General features: G+C 48.4%; 1 protein-coding gene across 1 annotated transcript in view; it reads left to right on the top strand.

Annotated features, from left to right (window-relative positions):
- The first annotated feature begins 8843 nt into the window (after window positions 1-8843).
- TIAM1 (TIAM Rac1 associated GEF 1) overlaps window positions 8844-22352 on the top strand; it is a 194372-nt gene continuing 180863 nt past the window's right edge. Inside the window, exon 1 of the mRNA XM_075517327.1 lies at window positions 8844-8968. The gene's annotated coding sequence lies outside the window, so the exon portion shown is untranslated. The remainder of the gene's footprint in view (window positions 8969-22352) is intronic.

Here is a 22352-nt window from a genome sequence, read left to right as displayed (position 1 = left end):
AGGAGCCCACATACTTACAAGCTGAGTAATACCATTTTCGAGATAAAAATGACTTCTTAAAATCCATTCTTATTGCTCATCCAGGTATTTCTTAGACATCATCGCTGCAGAACGGCAGTGCTTCTCCTGAATTACTCAGCCGAGCTCTTCCCTAGGCCTTCCCGTAAGGGGGATTACTGCACAGCACCGGCTGCAAAACTTGCCATCGCACTTCTCCAACCACCAAAGCAGTCAGGGGTGCAGCATGCACCAGAAGGATGTCCGCACCACTCAGTGCACCGCTGCCCTTGAAGAAATAACATGGGGGACTAGGTAACCACTAGTCACCAGAATTAACTCCTACAAACAGCCCACAGAGAAAGATGCCCCGAATTGAAAAGGCGTGTGGGGGGGCATTTTGCATAAAACAGACACTCAGAGGAACATACAAGACACCTTCAAAAGATGAATCTGGAATTAACAAACCTACTGGCTAAAAAGACGTCTCAGCTATAAAGAAGATACTAACTTTTAAGATATATTATAGATGCTCCCCTCCTACTAGCACCTCAGTATCCCACAAAGCAGTATTGCCTACCTCTCCTACCACCTCTCCTTGTGAGCACTTCACAAGGACTGACTAAACTTGTTCTCAAATTGTCCAGCTGATTAATATAATTCAATTAAACCCAGAACAACTCATCTCAATCTGTTCTGAACATGAAGATTGCTGCTTCTGCTGCAGAAATGAGGAAGGGCTTGTGTGCCTGAAAGCCGCTGTTTCTCGACAGTGTCCATGGATCTAGTGAAAAAAACCAACAACCACCCAACACCAAACCAAACTGCCTGTCCCTGCAAACACCTGATTTGCAGGCTTAGGCTATGCTTTTCTAAATGGCGATAGCACCTCAAGTGTCTTCTGGCTCCTCTCTACTTTCCCCACCCAGTCCTACCTCCGCCATCCCCTTTTACTGCACCGACACCACTGTTCATGGCACGACTTGCTGTACGCTTTATATTCTAGCTAAACCAGTATAATAATTATCTGCTAAGGGAAGGATCTCCTTTCCTTTATGCTAGTACCAGCCCCCGCCCACCTGCTCAGGGGGCTATACCAAGAAAGCTGATGTCTTGGTTTTGGAGAGTCAGTTTTTGGGTGACTGAGCTTGCTCACCGCAGGGTCAGATTGTGCAAGGCAAGCAGTGAGGGAGCAACACTGCCCCTTTGAACTGTCATTTGCCGGTAAGGGTGGCTTAGATGTAGTATCAACCTGCATCCCAAGAGAAGAAGTGAGAGTGGTTAACCTGCCTAGAGGTGCCCCAGAAATCTGTGGTCCCAGCCTATGTCTCCTGATGGCCAAGGCCACTGTCTGTCTGGTAGGCTGTTTCTTGCTTTGCCATTTGTAAAGGGTATCTTTCATCTAGGCACTCCCCTTGCACCTAGCTTTCAGAATTTTGGTTATTTCTGTCCTCTTAAAGTGCATCCCTGATGTTTCAGACAGCACTGGTGCTCCCTATGAAATTGCCACTCATGCACTCAACACACAAGTCGTTTGCTGGTTCATCCCACATCTCTGTGTTACTGTGTTTGCAGACGGAAGAGCAGAAGAGGAAAACGCTGCCACCGAGTGTGCCACCCTTGTCCGCTCCTCTGCCGACCTTTGTTCGTTCCTTGCGGTTCCTTTCACAAAGGCAAAAGCCAGCCACGCAGGGCTGGGATCACAGCCTGCTGGGGTTTTAGTGAGGTGGTCGCAAGGGCAAATGTCCCCTTTGGGATTTAGTTAAGGACAGTGAATGATTTTCTGTCTGTGACCTACATCAGGGCTGAGGCCAGGTTTCCAGTAGTAAAAGGCTAATGCAATAACACAGATTTTGCTTAGGTTTACACGTGTGGGTTAAGCTAATTCAACAAGAGACAAATATTTTCAATGATGGTCTTTTTTTTTTCCTCTTCGTATAGGCTTTCCAGTAATGCATTCTTTATCCATAAATTAGCAATGACATTGAAAGAGACCCTTTAATACCATAACCCGACAACAAAACGGGGATTGGAAGCAAGGGCTATTGCCTTGCAAGGGCTATTGTACGTGTCCTTATGACATGAGCAATCATACCCCGGGAAAGCTCAGACTTTGCCATTATCCAAAGTACTCTGTGATTTTACATATCACTTCACTCGCAACTGGCAGTGAACACAGATAACAGCATTTTTCAAAAGAGAGGCTAAGGTGGGCAATAATTCATCAAATGCCTCTCCTCTTTTACATAATCCTAGATGTGCGGGGATGCAATTCTACTATTAGCCTTGCTGCAGCCTGAAAATTATTCACGCAAATACCGGCTGAAAAAAACGGGGAAGGCATTATTGTAATTTTTGAAGCATGCAAAGGCCTGGGAGAGCTTCTTCAAGGGACTATAATGTATAATCCATATTTTGCACTCAGGGAAGCAGACTGTCCCTGCTAAAAGGGATACTAAGCAGGGGCAGTTACTTTCTATGTATGGCATTAAGGGTCCTGGAACCAACCCGAGTTACTTTTACTTAAAAGCCAGAAAGAAACCTCCATTATTATATTGTTGTTCCTGTTTTCAAAGAAAAAAGAAGGCAACAACTTCTGGGTTGTGGTGAACATCTTTTTTAAGCTATGGGCAAAATGAGCGGGAAAATAAGTAGAAGGCATGAAGTTCACTGGTACAGAACAGGTCCAAATTCAATCTGACTTTGATGGCCTGGTTAGGACTTTGATGGTAAGCAATCCTTCTGCTAACTGTGTGCGGGACGTAAAATGTCAGCCTACACGCATGCAACAGCACATCCTTGAAAGGATGTACTGGTAACAGTCTACAACTGTTTTTTAAAGAACAATTTCGCTGATATTTTTTTAACCTCTTTTTCAATTTTTCAACTTGAAATGTCCTCTGCCATTCCTGTCTCTCAGGTACATGAGTGCACTGCTCAGGAATAAGAGCATTCTTTTGTGTGGAGGGGAAATATCAGCACATGCATTACAAAGAGAAAAATGCTTTATTACACATAATTAATTTTACAAATGGACAGGGAACGTCTGGAGTAGAGACAGAACTTTGCTTTTGAGTTTTCCTCATTCACACAAATTTTTCGATAAGCAAATGCTATTTCCTGTTTTCAGTCACGGAATTACCATCCTTGCAATAAGTTATACGCTGTTCATTGTGAATTGCCAAGTTGTTTTTTCTGAGTGAGCTGCTCCTGTATGCCCCATCTACCAGTTGTCTCAAAACCACTATGTTTTTTGCAACTCAGTCATTCATAGACAGAATCTTCACAGGAAGATGCTTTACTTCTGCTAAATTACCTGAAAACAAGGTTTGCTGATGTTGGGCAAATGGTGTTTAGCAAGGGGAGTTTTCTGCTCAGTCCCACGTTCTGCTTCCTTTTAAAATTTTTTTGAGGAAACTGAACTTTTTATGCACACAATCACTGTGAGCCAGAAATAACAACTCTTAAATTAGCACTGAGTGGGTGGAGGGGTACAACTAGCACGCCAGCTTGCCATAACAGTCTGGATATATAAATGAAGAGATAGGACTTGACATGCAGGATGACTAGAACTGTCAGGTGACTAATGGATTTCACTCATTGTATGCCGAGGCCCTGGAAAAGTAGCTAATGAAGTGGGATTACTTAAAAATATGCCTATATTAGCTGGCATAAGCCCCAGTTGTGCAGTCAGCTCTGCCCGACAGGCAGCTGGGGAGGGGGCGGCAGTGCTGGGGAGGGGGTGGCAGCGCTGGGGAGGGGGGGACGGTTCTCCTGCCCTGCTCTTCGGTGTGCGCCCAAGCCTGCCCCGCAGCAGGGGAAAACAGTGCCTGCAGGGCTTGCAGTCTCCGACCCCTTTTTTCCCTCAGACACCTGGAGCTTTCCGCGGCAACAGCAATGTTCCCCAGTCGGGTCTGATAGTAGGTGTCACCTACAGGTCCATACTCCTGACCCTTTCGGTTTCCCCCTGTTCTGGGGCAGCTGCTGAGAATTGCAGCGGTGTTGAAGCAGGAGCGTGCCAGTGCCGTGAGCTACGGTGGCAGGAGGCGACAGCACCTCTCTGGCCTCAGATTGCCGGACACTGCCAGATGGGTCTTGCTACCGTTTTGCTTTACAAGCTGCTAGAAAATGTCCTGGCCTTTCTTCAGTCTTAGATCTACCATTCTTCTCCATGTACTGCAGAGGACCTATAGGACAGAGTAGATACTGGGTGTGAGAGGAGCCTGGGGGGCTATATGGTGCTCTGCAGGAGCCATAGGCTGAGAAATGGAGGAGACAGGGTGCAACAGGACTTGCCAAACGATTGCCTGATTTATTGCCTTGTGCTTGTCTCAAAGCATGCTGACAGCTGAGGACACGTATGAAAGCCAAGTCTGGAGCACCGTGAGCAGTTTTGCTCCCACACCAGAGGGAGACTGGCAGACTGGAGTGTGTCCGGTGGAAGGACACAGAGCTAGAGGCTGGAGCTTGTGGTGTGCAAGGAGCACAGGCTGCCCAGAAGCTGTGAAACCTCGAAGACATTCAAACCTTGACGAGGCAAGTCCAGGCACAGCCTCCCTGACTGAAACTAGCCCTACTTTGAGCAGGAGATTGGTCTAGAGGCTCCCAGAGGTCCCTTCCAACTTCACTTTCCTGTGATTTACAGTCCCACTGATGCCACCGGTGCTCCATGTGATAAGGAAGATCTTCTGCACCATATTGCCTTCCTCAGCCCTCCTTAAGATACCTCAACTCTCCTCTCTGCTTTTCTCCCTTCCCCCCCGGCTCATTTCAGTGAAGCTGTCTCTGAATTCCTTTGCTTACCCTGTGGGGTGGTAGCAGCTTGGTAGTCTCATCTGTAACGCATGGACAATTCAGCATGCTCAGCTTAATCCAGTCCTTCTGGCTTTTCTTTGCAGTATCACATGAAGCGGGAGCGTTTGGCTCCTTGTCCTGATTTTGCTCTGTGAGGACAGCTCATCGTCAAAGCTTTCTGCTGCTGGATGGTATTGGCCAAATCTAGGAAGCGATACAGCCTTCCTCAACCACTGCTTGGGCAAAGCAGCCATGCTGCGTGGGGGATCTTCTGCCGTCTTTGGTAGCTTCACCTTGGTTGAGAGTTGAAATGATGTTTTTTTTTTTTTTTTTTTACCATGCCTTTTCCCTTCCCTTTCACTAGAAGTTTTCCAAAATGGCAAATCAAATTGGAGTTACAAATCTCATTACCCATACGACTAATAGCCAGGCTGTGAGACCTTAAAGGCTCACAAGTCGTTGTTACAAAGGAAGGTGTGTATCAAGAATGCCCAAACCTTGGCTGAGGAGCCAAGCATAGCCTGCTGACCAAGGGGGCAGATTTTCTCTGGGCTGTGTGGAGCTGCCTGCAACACGGAAGAAGGTGATCCTGGGCTGCAGGATATACAGAAATAAAGCAGTGCTGTGCCAGGCACACCTGCCTGGTGGGACACAAGGTCACCAGGCTTAGCTGGCACGTGATGACAAAGCAGCATTGCCTGGCACCCCTTGGCCGAGCCGGTGACTCGCACCTGCTCAGTGGCCAGGTTGCACTTGTGGCCAAAGGTGCTGGTGGTGCAAATGAGGCATGCATCAGGCGTAAAGAGCCCAAGACGGAAGGAGTGCATATAATTGCAGGAGGGGAGGAAAGCCAGGGTACATAGGATTTGGCCACAGAATCACAGAATGGCTGATGTTGGAAGGCACCTCTGGAAGGCATCTGGTCCAACCCCGCTCAAGCAGGGCTACCTAGAGCCAGTTGCCCAGATGGTTTTTGAGTATCTCCAAGGTGGGACACTCCACAGCCTCTCTGGGCAACCTGTGCCAGTGCTCAGTCACCCTCACAGTGAAAAAGTGTTTCCTGATGTTCAGAGGGAACCTCCTGTGTTTCAGTCTGTGCCCGTTGCCTCTGGTCCTGTCACTGGGCACAGAGCCTAGAGTGAACAGAGCCTAGCTCCATCCTCTTTGCACCCTCCCTTCAGGCATTTACATACACTGATGAAATCCCCCTGAGCCTTCTCTTCTTCAGGCTGAACAGTCCCAGCTCCCTCAGCCCTTCCTCATAGGAAAGAAGCTCCAGGCCCTTCATCATCTTTGTGGCCCTTCAGTGGAATCTCTCCAGTGTGTCCGTGTCTCTCTTGTACGGGGGGGCCCAGAACTGGACACAGCACTCCAGGTGTGGCCTCACCAGCACTGAATAAAGGGGAAGGATCACCTCCCTTGGCCTGCTGGCAATGCTTTGTCTAATGCAGCCCAGGATGCCATTTGCCACTTTTGCTGCAGAGGCACAAGGTCGTTTTCTGCCAAGCTGCTTTCCAGCTGGGTGCCATATTGGTGCATGGGGCTGTTCTTCCCCAGGTGCAGGAGTTGGCACTTCCCCTTGCTGAACTTCATGAAGTTCCTGTCAGCCCATTTCTCCAGCCTGTCTAGGTCCCTCTCGATGGCAGCACGACTCTGTTTTGTGTCACTCTTCCCAGTTTTGTGTCATTGGCAAACTGGCTGAGGGTACACTCTGCCCCATCATCCAGATCATTAATGATGTTGAACTGGACTAGACCCAGTATTGACCCCTGGGGTACGCCGTTATTTGCTGGCCTCCGACTAGGCTTTGTACCACTGATCACCACCCTCTGGGCCTGGCTGTTCAGCCAGTTCTCACTCCACCTCACTGCTCATCCAGCCCATACTTCATCATCTTGTCTATGGGGACCTTATGGGAAACAGTGTCAAAAGCCAGACTGAAGTCACGGTAGACAATACCCACTGCTCTCCTCTCATCTACCGAGCCAGGCGTTTCATTACGATTAGACTTGATGATCCTAAGGGTCTTTTCCAACCTAAATGATTCTATGAGTCTATGACTGTAGAAGGTTATCAGGTTGGTCAAGCATGATTTCCCGTTGTGGTCCTGGTGTGATTGAGGGGCTGAGGTGGCCGAGGGCCATGGCTGGCCTCCTGGTCTGGGGTGTTGTAGGAGGTGCAGCAGCCCTACGCGGGGCTAGGATGGCTCTTGGGTACGTGGAGATTTTGACATGCAACCCATAGTCTGATGAGATACGTTTGTTTATAAGATGACGGACACCTTGAAGGTCTGGTTTTAAGTTATGCTACCGATTGTGAGCTGTAACACAAAGTGCACACCTGGGGTAGCTGTCACTTGCTTGGCTTCGTACGATTATTCTGAATGGCCACTTAACTAGCTGAACTCTCCTAATCTGGGGCTGTAGCACACTATCAAATTTTAATAAGATCTCCTGGCTGAATCAGTGGGGAATTTTACCTAAAAATCAATGTCAGGAAAGGACCTGCATTTAATCTTGCTGATTAAATGGTTTGACTAAAGTGCTTGGTGTGGTAATGCTATCTAAAACCTGCCATTAATTAATCAATGGCTTGGTGAAGAAAATTGATGTTTTATATTTGGATTTGATTTGCAAGCAACATAGTGATTAGTGAGTAGATAGTTAAGATTTTGTATTTGTTTTTAAAAGACAGAACAAATACACACTATTTGAAAATAAATATTCTTTATTCGATACACGTCCAAGCATTAAGATTAACAGTGACGATTGATTTGGATTTCCCCATCTTGACTTTCAGAGTTGATGGGGAGGTGCTTCCACCTTTTGTGTTTGAAAATCAACTTGTGTGGTTTGGCAGGTTTTGTAAAATAGTTTAAGACTCAGCTCATGTTTATTTATTAATGCATTTTAAAATGTACTTATCCAGATCTGAGCTGAGTCATTACTTAAAAAAAACGCCAACACTTTGGCAGCCAGGGTAATGCTTGTGACAAGGTGCTCTCTGGCTTCCCTGCGTCCCATCAAACGGAGTCTGTGTGTGTAATGCACAGCTAAAGCACTGGCTTAAATTGCCTCAAAATCTTTAGCTGCAGAAATACCACAGGAGCAAGCTGGCACGAGGGAAAAGCCATTGCGCCTTGTTTGCATCTCTGAGCCTTGTAGATAGCCGTTGGTGCTCAGGGGTCTCTGGTAAACGGCAGTGAAGGAAGGGGAACATGGCGTGAGATGGTGCCCGCAGCGAGGAACGCAAGCGTGGACAAGGGATGGCTGAACGACCCAGTGCCACCAACGCGTGCCGGGCGACAGCTCCTCATAAACGTCTGGTGGCGAACATGAAGGAGGGAGAGACGGGGAAAGCTCAGCGCTGCTCCAGGGGACTTCGAGGGGGTCGGGAGCCGTGAGAGGAAGGTACCTGACGGCCTGGACCTTTCTCTCATATGGCTCCCGACCCCCTCGAAGTCCCACCGCCTTCTGGGGCGGTCAGGCACCTTCCTCTCGAGGCTCCCGACCCCCTCGCAGCGGTGAGGAACCTTCTTCCCCGAACGGGGCGGTGCGGCAGGAGACACGGCGGAGGGGGGTCGGGACCCGTGAGAGGACGGCTCCCAACCGCCTCAGAAGTCGGTGTGACTTCGAAGTCAAGCTCTCCCCGCCCGCAGCCAATCCCGCTCGCCGCCGCCGCGCGCGCCAACTTCGCCCGTCGCCCCCCGCTGCCCCCCCCCCGATTGGCCGGGCTCCCCCGCGCGGCGGGCGGCCCGCGCCCCCCATTGGCCGCTTTTGTTGCGGGCTCCGCCGTGCGGCGGGGTGTGGGGGGTGGTCCGCACGCGGCGCCGCCCGCCCCCGCCGCCCCCCGGGGAGCGGCCCCTCCCCTCCCGCCTGGGAGCCGCGTGGGCCATTGTCACACAACATTCCAACTCCGAACGCCCCGCTGTTCGCCGCCGCCGCCGCCCATTGGCTCGCCCGGCCCGGATTGACTCGCCGGGCAGCCAGTGGCCGCCGGTTTCCAAGGCGGCCGCCGGCGCCGCCCCTCGCAGCGCCGGCAGTAACAATATGGCAGCGGCGCCTATTGGTGGCGGCGCGCTCTGAGCGGCGGCGGCCGCGGGCGCCCGGCGGCGGCGAAGGGGAGCAGCTCCCGGGCGGGCGGCGGCGACCCCCGGTGCCGAGCCCAGTCGCGGCAGGTGAGTGGGCGGCGGATCGCGCCCCCGTCCCCGCCACACGGCATCCCCCTTCACGCCGGTGCGCCCTGGCGGAGCTCTCCGCGCCGGGGGCGTTACGCCGCGCCGCGGCCGCGGCCCGGCTCGCAGCCCCTCCGCTGCCGCCGCCCGCACCGGAGGGCCCGGGCAGGGTGTGTGGGGGGGGCGCGGCCGCGCTGCTCTGCTGCGGGCGGGTGGGCGCCCGGCCCGCCGGGGCCCGTTTTATTGTTCGCGGTGTGGGCCGCCGGCAGCCGGCGCCGCTCCCCCCGCCGGTGCGGCGGCGCGGGGGTGGCCCCGCCAGGATGCCCGGGTTTTCGGTGGGGTCCGGCCCCGCCGCTGCTCGGCTCCGGAGCCGGCCCTGCGGCAGCCGGCCTCCGGGAGCGCCGCTCCTGCGCCTAAAATGTCACCGCCGCCCCCCGGGGGTCTGCGCGGGGTCCGTGCGGGGGCTGTCGGCTCCCGCCCCCCCCCCCCCCCCCCCCCTCCCCGGAGAGCCCCGGCAGCCGGTGCTGGCCCCGCGCGGGGCGGGGACGGCCGCCGGGTCCCTTCCCCGCCGGGTGATGCTGCTGCTGCGGGGGAGCCACGGTACGGCCGCGGTGCGGGGACGCAGGCGGGTGTCACGTAGGGAGCGTGTGTCGGGGACGGGCGGTGGGTTTTCGCCTGCGGGTCGCTGAAGGCAGGGCACAGCCTGCCCGCGCTGCCCTTGCCGAAGTTAGGGACAGTTGCCCGGTGCTCGCAGTCCTGGGCTTGACGGGAAGCGCTGGCCCAAATGCGGTCTTAAATAGAGTTGCAGGAACGGGTGCGTAATTCCAGTGCGCAGCTCGGTCGGATTGGGGAGCGCTGGGAGAAATCCCTGTCGGATTGGGGAGCGCTGGGAGAAACCGACTTTCCGTTCCTCCTCGGCCCTTCGTTCCCACCTCCCCCTCTCCGCGGCAGCCAGAGGACTCTGGGCTAGTGGAAGCTGGCTACAGCAAGGAAATAGGTAGTACTCGTGACTTGTTAATCATTTTGCTATGTATGAAATTCTGATTAAAAAATGTATTGGAATAAATTAGGGGAGGCTGAGATCTATGGAGTGATTACTTGGGTGCCTAATCTGTGATTAGAGTATCTTTTCCCCTTCCTGTATTATTAAAATGCTTCTGTCAACTTCAATGACACTTCAATGCTGTGATATAAATTATTGAACGAGGGCAAACGAGACCTCCTTCACCTTAGCCGTAAGGGCCCAATCCCACAGAGAGCAACTTCTTTCCACCCCTCCTGGTTCGGCAGCTGTTAGAGCCCCTGTGCCGGGTCCTTGCTCCTGTCCCTGCGCAGTCCCCGGCTGCCCTTCCCCTGGCAAAAGCTGCCTCGTTCAGGCAGACTGTTGCTTATCGGATTGCACATAACGGTTGTCCTTGCTGCTTCCTGATGAGCCCGCATGGATGGGACAGTCCCATGGGATTTTGAAGGTGCGAGTGACCTTGGAAAGCGCTGTGGTTTTCTTTCTCAGCTTTTGCCTTAATCGCCCTTGTATGCAACGAGCTCTTTGATTTGGGGACTGATGTGTGCGCAGGTCCTGGGAATTGTCTTAAAACCTCATCATCACCCCCGTGGTAGTTATCGTGTATACTTGGTAGTGGCAATGAATGTGCTATGTTGGCACCTCCGTACTACTGGAGGTAAAACATGAATTAGCGGTGGGTGGGGAATGGGACTGTTTCTTCCCTTCCAGGGCCTGGAATGGTGGAGGTGGAAGAGGAATGTGACATACCCGTGGGGACTTGGCTCACCTCTGCTTTGGTTACAGGCTGATTAGTCTTGCTCCCACTTAGGCTGTGGGAACACTTGCTGCCCCAGAATCACGTTTCCCGTGGAGGAAAAAGCCGTTTCCTTATTGAACAGCAGTGCAACTCGAAAATGAAATTTTTTTAAAGGGATTCTCCCGACAGGAGTTTAATCTATAGCCTTTTTGTTATTGTTATTCTTGTATTAGTGATCCAGCTATGCTTTCTAGTATATTAAAAGGCAATATTCTGGAGTCCTTAAACAGATACAGTGCTTATCATCTTTAATGATAACTGACTTTGGGATCTAGCCCTCCATAATCTTATGTGATGCTGACTGTAATTTGCCTTAAGGGAAACAAGATACACTGCTGGTTTAAATGGCCTCTTTCACTTCTTCAGTTGCTCTTGGCCAAAGTAGAATTCAGTGAATCCTACCTGATGTCTGTCTAGTGATTCATCTGGTCTGGCTTGGAGGAGGAAAGACAGCGTGTGTTTTTTTTTTTTTTTTCTATCAGACATGATTATGCCGTGTAGTCATTCAGTGGCCAGGAACATTGGAAAAACCTTGCGAGGCATCGTTTGAAAGGATTACTGCATGTAAGGGGGGGAAAAAACCGTGTTTGTCTGGTACCAGAGCTCTCTGTTTCTCAAAGTTCTCGTGCTGTAGTGAGGAGCATGGTATAAATAGCAATGCTAGGTTTTAGCCACTGAATTCAAAGTTATGGTTTCCACAGCAACCAGCACTCAGGCCATCATTTACGTATATAATATTTCCCCCTTTTTAAAAAAAAAAAAATTCTGGCTTCTGGTGTTGTGCTGTGTCTAATCCTCCTCCGCGAACACCCCACACTCATTCCTCCTACACTGCTTTTGAGCATCCCCCTCCACTTTCCTTCGCTGATGGCTGTCGTCTTGCTCCGTTCCCAGCTCCAGCCTTCCTGCTGCCTTCTCCTGGGCCAGCGGCTGAGGGCTCTGTGTACCAGATCCCAGCCTGTCCACCATGTTCATTTGTCTTCTGAGTCCTCCTTTTGGTACCAACATTTGCTTCCAGCTGTGCCTGTGGTGTGATAGGCACCATGCAAACACAGGAAGGAACAGCCCTGCTTTGTATCCTTGGCATATCCCTCAAATACCCACCTGTGTTTCCCATCTCACCCTTATCTGAAGGGTTGTTGTCTGGATGGTAGGTCCACACGCTCTCCTGGCTCCTGCTCAGTCATTTCTCTTGGGACTTAAAAGAAATGCAGTCAGAGAGCTGTGCCCTGTGTGGAGGGCTGCAGGATGTGCCCTCCCTATATGAAGATCAGGATGCAATGCTTGTTTTTAAAAGTGTTTGTCACACAAACGTGCAGTGTTGCTAAAGTGTTTTCATTTATAGCCGGGGGGTTGATGTATCTACATGGTTGTGTCCAAGTTACAGTTTCCAGAGCAACTGGAGCTTTGTATATTGGAAGACTGTTAACTAAAGCACGAAACATCACATCGAATTTTCCTTTCTTAAATTCTGTGATTTTAGCTACTGTTAAAAACACAGCTGTGCTTATCTGAGAACATGTTTAAAAACCTTAAATGACCAAGCAGATCTTCTTCAGATATGTACCTCTGCGACAATAACAAGAATGGGAAATTTCAGCCCCCAAAGTAATTATCCATAGAGTTACAGCATAAGGCACTTTAGGGGAAAAAAAAAAAGTGGAAGTGCCATCTCATCTGTATCTCTAACCAGAACTAATGACAAAAGTGCAATCTGGCAAAACTGAGTAAAAAAGGCTGATGTCGGCTGAAAGCAAACATCAAATGAAGGATTCCCATGGCTGGAAAATTGATCCTAAGAAGGAAGGGGACTCGGGATCCCCTGTACCTGGGAGCAGCTGGGCAGGTCGTGGTGCTGGAGGCTGGTCTGGTGGTGGTGTGTTTTTTTTTTTTCTTTCCTTCTCTTTCCCCTCTCATTTGGCTGCTGCTTCTTGTGAAACTGGGTCCCTCTTGCAGTGTTTCACGGACGCTTTTCCTCTGAGCAGTAATGCCAAGGACCTTTGGCGTCAAAACAGGTCACTTTCCCATTATAACTCAATTTGAGCCAATGTTACTTTCAAAAAAGTTGATGTATCTGTATTGTAGGTTTTCTCCTTGCTCTGTGAAGAATTTTGTCAATAATAGGCATGTCATTCCCATATCAATTGCCCTACTGGGTACTCAGATTGGTTTGAGCAGTGATGCCATAAAATAGTTTGTAGGTTACCTGGGGAATCTCAGCCAGGAGGCTTTAAGTGTTGGCTTGTGTAAAAAGGAATTACAAAGAGAATGTCTCGGGGGTCTTCCTTTGTATTTTTGTTAGTAACCTTCCAGCTCAATGTTTTTCATTTTATATATTTTATATATATATATAAAATGTTCCATTGATGTTGCCGCCTATAATAGCATTGTCAGCAGCCTATGGTTTTTGCTTAATAAAATGGAGGAATGATTCTTCTCCTATGAGATGGTTTTTAAATGAAACTTAAACCCAAACCTTGTGATCTTTGGTGTGCTGCCCAGATTATAGAAACAAAATGATTGAAACAGCAGCTGGCAATGGCTTGAAGTGCGTTTTGAAATACCTTGAACTTCTCCCTGGGTCTCTTTGAGCAAAGGTAGGGATTTTGTTTTCTCTGTAGTCAGCCCAACCTTTGCGATATGGCACAGACCAAGACAGGATTTTAGCTTGTTCGCATAGGAGCAGGCTGTTGCTCAGTAGCTGTAACCCACCTCCATGGCAGGCGATGTTGCATGCCGGGTGGTGAGGCAGAGAAAGCTGGTAACAAGCTGGGAGAAGAGCCAGATTCTTTGCTGGAATAAGAACTGCCTGTTTATTTTCCTGCATGCTCAGAAAGTGCCAGTTTGTGCTGTGCTATCAACTTAATTGGCTAAGTCTTTCTAAGTGAAGGTACAACGCTGGGGTTCAACGTTGCGTAAAAGTGTCTATCTTGGCAGCAGGACACCTAGTCTTACTTTTCTCCAGTGCATGGTGTAAATACACCTCTTTCTTGACCTTCTCCATTAATTTCAGTGGCTAAAGCCAAGTCTTCTGGGGGACCAGGCATTTGAGAGTTGGAATGAGAAACCGAATCCATTAACATTAAAACGGACTTATTTTAAGCATTTCTTCCCTTGGAAGAGCAGGCAGTGAGTAAGGGTGGTGGGAAGGTCTTGTATTCTTAACCAGGTGTCCTGGTGTGTCACCGCAGCCCTTCAGCCCACCTGGGGACCTACAGCTGTAGTGCCTGACCAGCTGCTTCTGTGGTGACCATTGCTGGGGGAGCCATCTAACAAGGCTGCAGTGGGCTGGGCTGTCGCTCCCACCCTGTATATCTTCCACCTGCGAGGTCTCCCCTGCAGCTTGGGTGGACCCTTGGCTTTGAAAAGCCAGGTGGAGGAGGAGAAGGTTAAGGTCAAAGAAGAAAGGCAAGAGGTTATTGTCTATGCCTAAGTGATGAGGAGAGATGGTCTGGTCCAGAGCATTGGATGTTATACTTCATGAACTATTCTTCCATAAGTGTTCTGTTTTTCCCCAGACACTGTTTTTGGTTTTGAAAAAACATTTTAAAAGTTCTGCCCTTTCAAACTAGGGGAAGTACCAACTTTCAACTGGGGCTTTGTGCTTGTTGAAAACAATTATTTTGCCTTACGGTTGGGAACCATTTCTTCTAGTGGCAGCAAATGTCTGTGTTTTGAGTTTTGCAGCCCAGGCTGCAATAACATAAATACTTGAAACACCCTTGGTCACAGTTATCTTGGGCCTGAGAGAGTTCTCTACTGCTTCACGTTATTCAGCATGTCTTTATGTCCAATTGTTTTTCCCCTTCATATGCTCTGTTCCTAAGATTAGTACAGTTTTCCTCCTCATGGATAAATAATTTAAACACCTGAACTGATTAAATGCATGCATCTGAGCTCAGAACAATCACGACTTTTTTTTTTTGATTCAAAGACTGACTTTTCTGAAGAAGATTCAAAGCAACTGAAAACAGCTTCATCACAGAAACATCAAGCATAACTTGAAAATTATCACTATCATGTCATGGATTCTGGTGGTGTACATTTGCCTTCCCATTAGCGATGTCTCATTGAACAATCAAGGGTTTACTGACAACTCGTTTACTTTGCCTAATTGTATGACTTACTGGAGGGCAGGGCAGTCCTTCCCTTTGCAGAATGATGGCAAAGACGTGGATGCAAAGTGGGTCTGTGTTGTGCAGTAACTTGATTGCTCTGTTGGAGGGTGTTCCTTGAAGACAAAGTTGACTGCAGAAAGTTTGAGGCAACCTCCAAGGTTGGATTTGACCTTGCATTACCTGCAATGCACCCCTTTCCTGGCACAGCATAGGAAGATGCCAGGGTCCTTGGGGCCGAGCGTGATGCCACCCTGCAGCAGCAGTGGCAGGGCTCATGGGAGGTGGGTGGCTGCTCCAGAAGGTCCGGGCTCGGCTCGGTGGTACCAGGAGCAGCTGCTCAGGCGTGGCAACAGTTGGTGCTGGTGTGAAGAGAGCTGTTGGAGAGGTTTAGGAGCCAGGAACTGTCAAGTTCCCGCTCTGCTGTCGCTGTTCCCGCTGCTGTGGGCTCATCTGAGGGCTCCTGCAAAACCCCCGTGCTGGTGGGGGCAGATGTGCTCTTTGCTGGGGAGAATAGAGGGACTGCAGCAGTGCTTCCCTATCTGGAACAAGTCCTTTCTGTTAGTTTTCTTTCCAAAATGTCTTTTCAGAGAGAAACAGCTCTTCTGCTCTCCCCATGTAAAGCCATACATGCTCCATAGCTGCTTCTGGAGAACTGCAAGCCAACTACCTAAGGAAAGAAGTCTTTTTCCCTAATGTGAGACCCATCTCATCCTGCATCGTTATCAGTCAGTGCTGTGCCATTTCATCTCAGACTGGCTAACAATAGCACTCTCAGATGACTGGAGTTTCCTCTCCCTTTGTTGTAAAAAAATACTCTTAGGAACTACCTTTGTAGAGCAACTGCATATCTCTAGGCTAAAGTTAAACCACAGCTGAAAAACATCTCTCATCTCCCACTCAAAACATCTTACATCTAGAGATTTAAAGCTGTGGCCACAGAAAGCTGTGGCCTAATACTTTGCCCATGATTTCCTGCTATACCAGCACTCCTCTACAGTACTCCTATGGATACTTGATTGCCTGTATCTTGTCTGTCTTTATTTGCAGAGAAAAACGGGAAGAAAACTTGAGATGTTATGGAAGTTCCACTTTGCATTTTGATCCCCCCTGTGGGTGTTTTTTTTGTGTACAGTAACCTGGCTGACCCTCTGCATTTGTCATCACACTAGCCCCCCGTCTGGCTCCCCACCCTCCCTGATAAGCAATGCTCAGTCAGACACCAGGCTTTCAGCAAGCCAGGGCAATTCCTGCTTGGATCCAGTTACTGCTTGTCTGTTGGACCCATCCATTATCGTAGCAGCAGTGTTTTTGTTTTTTGTTTCGAATTATCTCTTCCCCTAGTCCATCATGGTTAGTTCCCTTTGCTTCTTCTAAAGCAAATCCTGTGCCTGCCTCTATCTCTTTGCATGGTTTGGGGAGAGATATGGGTTTGCTCGTTAACCCCAGGCAGGCTTCCCGACTGCTTCCCGTCCGACTTCACCTCTTGCCATCCTGATCTCAAAGCCTGTCCTTCTCTCTCCTGTTTGCCACCTCTTCCCATGCCAGCACCGCTTTCATCTCCTGGGCTGTGGAAACCCCTTGAGCTTTGAAAGCATACCGTCCTGCTGTCAGTCATTCCTTCCTGATGAATGGCCTTGTGAACAGGACAGGCTCTCCGTGCTGTGCCCCACCGCTCTCCTCTCTGCCGGCACTTTCCCTGTAACTTACTGCTGTTAGTCACTAGTGAAGCCTTGGGCAAAAGGCATCTCCCTCCGTGTCCCAGCCAGCACTCCAGCAGGGCTCTGTTCGGTCGCATCAGCTCCTCAGCTCAGTTTGCTTATGAAAAGCATGTCTTAAAACCTTAAGGGTACTGCTTCCTAACCACCCGATGAGTTCCTGCAGAGTTTCAGTGCTGTTTGAAACTTTTATGAAAACCTTAATTCATGCCCTACCTGCATTTCTGTCTGCACCTGCATAACTTGCAGGAGGCCTCTATTTGTAGCTTGTTCCTTCATCATGGACCTTCCCTAGAGTTTGGGTAGGTGCCTGTGTGACACGATTGCAGACGCACTTTTAAAACTGTTCTCCACTGACTGTGTGACAGGTGATCTGCAGAACCACAGTAAAAAAATGCAGAGAGGGCTGACTTCAGTTAATTTTTCTACTTACTATCATGTTCTTTTATCATCATGCTTTTAAGAGATGACAGTGGGTTTTCATCCAGAGGGATGATATCTGCTGTGCTGGGAGACGGGGAGCTGTTATGGTGACGAAGCAGCAAGACAACTAGCGATACTTAACTTGTTCCAAGTCGGGAGCAAAAAAAAGGTTAAGCATCTTCCCTAAAGAGACTTGGCTTCCCTGCAGTATTAGCCAAGACCAAGTGAGGGAGGAAAAACGCAAAACAATGCAGAAAGTGCAGAAACTGGATGATGCGAGAAATGAGTTGAGGTTGTTGCATCCCCACCTTGTTAGTAGCTCTGCTTAAGTCACTTCTTGGCTGCTCAGATACAGCTGAAGCAAAAGAGCCCCAAAAGGATCTCTGCCACCGTTACTGCCTCTGGTGCCTGAGCTATCTCCTTCCAGATGAACCAAAGGTTTTCAGCTTGGCGCTGTCTTACGTTGTTGTGCATCCTCTACATCTGTGGGAGCTGGGACAGGTGAGACATGAGCTAGCTGTGGTGATTTTGGAGGCAGGAGGAAACCCCAGGAGCAGTCGAGGCTAGGCAGATGTTGTGCTTGTTGTTTAGCCCCTGGGAAAGCCTCCCCAGAGCCTGACTGGTACTGACACCTACTTGTCCCCAGGGCGAGGGGTGCAGCATGTTTTAGGGACGCAGTGACTGATTGGGGCCATGCAGTTCCAAGTTACTTAGCAATTTTGAGAGCCATTTTGGCAAGATTTTCTCCATAACACTAACCAAGAAGAAAGATGGTCAGCATTAAGTGACTTTTTTCTTTTTAAAAACTATTTGTCTTGTTTTGCTTGTAGACATTAATGGACCTGTGTAAAAAATTTTCAAGACCTGTTAATAGGGGGTGGTGCTGAAGTATAGTATGGCTATATGGAGTGCAGGAAGAGAAAACCTCTTTTGAGGACTCAGCATGTGATGGTGAGAGAACCTGTTGTACTCCTACAGCAGAGGAGGACAAATGTAGCTTCTGTTTACTCTGTGCTATCTGTATGGCACGTGTTAAAAATGTATGTGTTGTGTTGAACGTAAATATTGCTACGTTTGCTTGTTGCTAGTAAAATACATTTCCTCACTTGGTCATCATTGTCTCCTGGGAAGGTCACACCAGTTGTATTAACTTAATGGCAGATCCGCTAATGAAGTCAGTGGGTTCGGGATTTCGCCCTATGACTCAGAAAACTTTGTTTATTCTGTTGCTATAGGCTGTGGGGTTATAAAAACGTGATTGCTTCGTGCTGTCAGTTTGCAAAAGGGTAGTTGTGAGGAAGGAAACTTGAGCTGACAGAATTACCTGCCAAAATAATTAAGTGCATAGCTAAATGAATATAAAAAGACCAGACAAGTAAATTGCTTTTGTACAAATAGCCTTTTTTCTTTTCTTTTTTTTTTTTTTTTTTTTTTTGAGGCTTGCTGAAGTGTGAAGATCCCTCTGTGAAAATAAGGTGAGCAATTAGTATTAATTGATTTGGGTTTTTAATATCGGTTGGGATGAACTTGCTGAGGATTAGTGTGGAAATGTATGCAATTTCAGGAGAAATTGATTGCATTTCATCTCTTCCATGTGTAGCTTTCCCTTAAACTGCTAATGAAAGTTCAATAACTAACGAATGGGATGTTTCATTAAATGTGCGTTCAGCTCAGAATAGTTAACAGGTGTCTTTGGGATCCCTTTTTCTTGCTAGCCCCCTCCTCTGCTGAGTATACAGTCTTGGATTTTTTTGTTTTTTAAAGATGTAAGTGGAGATAAGACTTTTGTGTCCATTCCTATATTCCTCTTCGGAGAGTATTTTGCATGGAAAGGCTGGGGTTTTTTTGTGTGTTTTGCCTTTGGTAGCAATTACTGCTGCTTGCAGTTGTGGCTTCCAGTTCAGAACAAAGCTGTTTTGTGTGCCTAGCCAGTAATAATTGTTGACAGTTGATAATGTTGGAGACCTCTCATTGTGGCTGGGATCTGAATTATACCAACTGCTACTGAACCCAAATTATAGGTTTTTAATTTTAGCTTCAGGGTTCCCATGCTGGAATATTCTCCTTCCTCTGGTAATAAACCAAAAAAAGTCAGTGTTAGAGGTCTTTCCTAAACCTACCAAGCGAGACACAGAACTGAGGTGTCACAAAGACTGCCTAAATGTCTATTCTTACTCTCATCTGCTTGCAGACTTTCCTGGTAACACCTAGTTATCGCATCCCATGGGGCTGTTAAACTTGTTCACTGTGTGTTTAAATCTGCAATATATGTGTTAGGTGGAATGTATTGAGTAAGAGGGGAATTGCTGGGGGACTCTGCGTAACCAGTTGCTGATGCAGCTCATGGACCACAAGCCACTTAAAACCCAGCCTGAGCAGCTGGAAATGGAGGGTGATGAGACGATCGACCATGAGACCCCCGGTGCAGGGGAGCTCCTGGTGCCTGCGCCAGCGACGGTGAGTTGCTGCTGCGGACGAGGCCTTGGCTGCGAATCTTTCTTGCTTGTAGCTTTGAATGAGGTAACTGGTGTTACCTGGCCATTTTTCAATTTATTTTCTTGGCTAAATTTTCATCAGTAGGATGGTATGAAAATGAATGTGTCATTAACAAATGTCCAGGAATGCTGTTTGCTCAGAAGTGATTAGGAGATTAAGTAATGGATTAATTGTAATTATTCAGCCAGAACCCTTCTAATGTGGGTAGACACAAGGCATGTGTCCTCTCTGAAAGGGTCGTGTCTGGGGCTTGCTCACGTGGGGGTGTGAGAGGGGGTGTGTGTGTTGTGTTACTTTGGAGAATTATTTGTTGGCAATTCACATTTTCATCCTTGCTTCCCAAATTAAAGCTGTTTAGCTTTCAACTTTGAATCAGTCTGAAATTTTTACTTTTCTTCTGCATGTGGAAACTGTTTGTTGGCAAAATGTGATTTCAGGGAAATGTTCTTTTTGCATCACAGGAAAGCTTAAGAAGCTTGTGAGAGTGATAAAACAGTTTTCCTTTGGTCAGTTGTGAGTGTCTGGAGGTACCTGCTGGGACATGAGTTGAAGGTAGGCTCAAACTGGATGAACGAGGCGGTTTTTCGTGCAGCCCCCTCTTCCCATGGGGTCTTGTGAATACACTCTCACATCATATTTGATTTTTTTTTCTTCCATGAAATATGTCTGTGGAAGGCTACTAAATAGTGCCAGACCCTTCTGTCCTAGGGATGAGTACAAGACCAGGGCAGGTGCTACTGACACTTCTCCAAAGTGCTCTCCCAGCTTCCAGCACCGTGCAATTTGGGGATTTTGCAGGCCAGCAGCAGCCTCTTCATATTTAACAGTTTTTTCCAGAGGGAGCCAAGCAATGTGTTATTTTGCCCTTCCAATGAGTAGCAGTGGCCCTGAGACCTTTGGATGGTGCGAGTCTCAAAGGTGGCCCTGACCAGCATGGCCATGGAGCTTGCCTAGGCGGGCCATCGGTCAGGTGCCACCTGGCCACTGCTATCCATCTCCAGTGCAACCACAACCTAAGAATGGGGAAAAAGTTATGGTTTAGACACAAGCGAAGGTTTACTTCGCTACTACCTTGGGCTTTTACGTTTCAACTAGTTGTATGAGCAGTAGTGCTTGGGTTAAACGTCTGCGTAGCAGCTTGTACTGGCGTTGACGTGAAATCCCTTACGCCGGAGCATCCACAACGAGGTGTATGTCTCATTGTGGATGCTCCAGTGTAAGGGATTTCATGTCAATGTGAGCATGTTTCAGGGCATCAGAGACTGTGTCTTCTAATTTAGAGGTACCCAAATGCTGATTCTCCTCTCTTGCTTCATTTCTGATGGTCTGCACCAGTTTTCGTGATGACTGCATGCATTTCTGTCTGGATAATGTGAACTTGAAATTTGGCAGTGTTGTCATCGTATATATCATCTGTATCAGGTGTATGTTATGTGTGAGGCTTGTGATGGGTCAAGGAAAGGCTTGAATGGTATTGACCAGCAGTCATCAGTTTAGTTGATGACCAAATCCATGGTGTGGGTGGGGTTTGGGGTTTTTTTTGTATCTCAGGTCAAGGATGAATTAATTTTGATGTTAAAAGCTTGGGCATAGATGCAGTGTGCCATTCACGCCTTTCTGAGGACAGTCACTGAAGCATGTGACCGTGGAGGTATTTAGTGGTTCACTAATTACATTACTCACTTCAGCTTGCTTGGGCCATCTGTGGTTAACGTGCTGCTGGCTCTGTAGCACGGTGTTAAGGTCTGATGGCTGTAGATGTTGCTTGCTTAGTTCTCCCATGGCAATGCTTAGAAGAAGAGCTGGGCTTCAGCTGTCTGCCTGGCCCCTACAAATAGACATCCTTGGACAAGGAGGTGTGGGACAAGTCTCCAAACATAGGGTGCTCCAAGCTTGTAGGAAGAAGCTGGGTATGAAAAAAATTTGCAAAAAGCTTATGAAGTGTTAAGACTTCGGACAAAGACTGGTGGTTTACTGTGGAAACTCAGTATCTTTTCTGTATTAGTTTTTCTGCCGGCAGACAGTCACTCTGTCTTGGATGCAAGTTTGTCCGGCCCCTGCCAGCTGTAGAAAAGTGGAGAGACTGAAGGACAGGGAACAAAATCCAGCAAAGAAACATAGGAAAGCTGCTACAGGAGCCGTCTGGTAAAAATGGCCCTGAGAAAGTGCAATAATTAGTGGCAGCTGGGGAGGTTGTATGTGTGGTAGGTGAGTTTCTTGGAGGTTGTGGATGTGTAATATATAAAAAAGGTCTTCTGAAATGACAAAAACATCCCTTGCTGTACCTTGGTTTCCGTCTATGTTAAATTGGAAAACGCACTCACGCTGTTTTTAACAAAGCAGACCTTGTTAAAACAAAAGCTGTGAGTATGGGCACCCTTGAATTAAACCAAGAAGAAAAATATCCCCGTTTGGTGTTTGGATGGAGTTGTGAAGCCAAATGCTTGACTTAACTGAGGGATCCCACATGTCATCCCCTTCCTTCGCCTTTTCTCCCCATTGTGGGGTGGGATCTGCCCTGATATCCTCCCTCTGGGGCCTTGTCCGGGGGGTGAAAGAGGCTAGGGGACAGCGAGGAGGCAGCTGGAGAATGTGCTGCATCGAGGGGGGCAGAAAAAGTGCTTGTAGGTTTGGCCAACAGAGAGTAGGTCTCCTTGTTTATTTTTTTTTTGTGTGTGGGGTTTTTTTTTTGTGTGTGTTTTTTTTTTTGTTTTTCTTTTAACTAAGAGTGCCAAAAGACACTGCCCCCTCCTTTCCCTTCCTGGAAAAGAAGAAAAAACAGCCTTCAGAAGGGACTCCCCAGGGTACAATAGAT

This window comes from Mycteria americana, chromosome 1, assembly GCF_035582795.1.
Source record: "Mycteria americana isolate JAX WOST 10 ecotype Jacksonville Zoo and Gardens chromosome 1, USCA_MyAme_1.0, whole genome shotgun sequence".
Taxonomy (NCBI): Eukaryota; Metazoa; Chordata; class Aves; order Ciconiiformes; family Ciconiidae; genus Mycteria; species Mycteria americana.
This window is presented reverse-complemented; position numbering and strand designations above follow the sequence as displayed.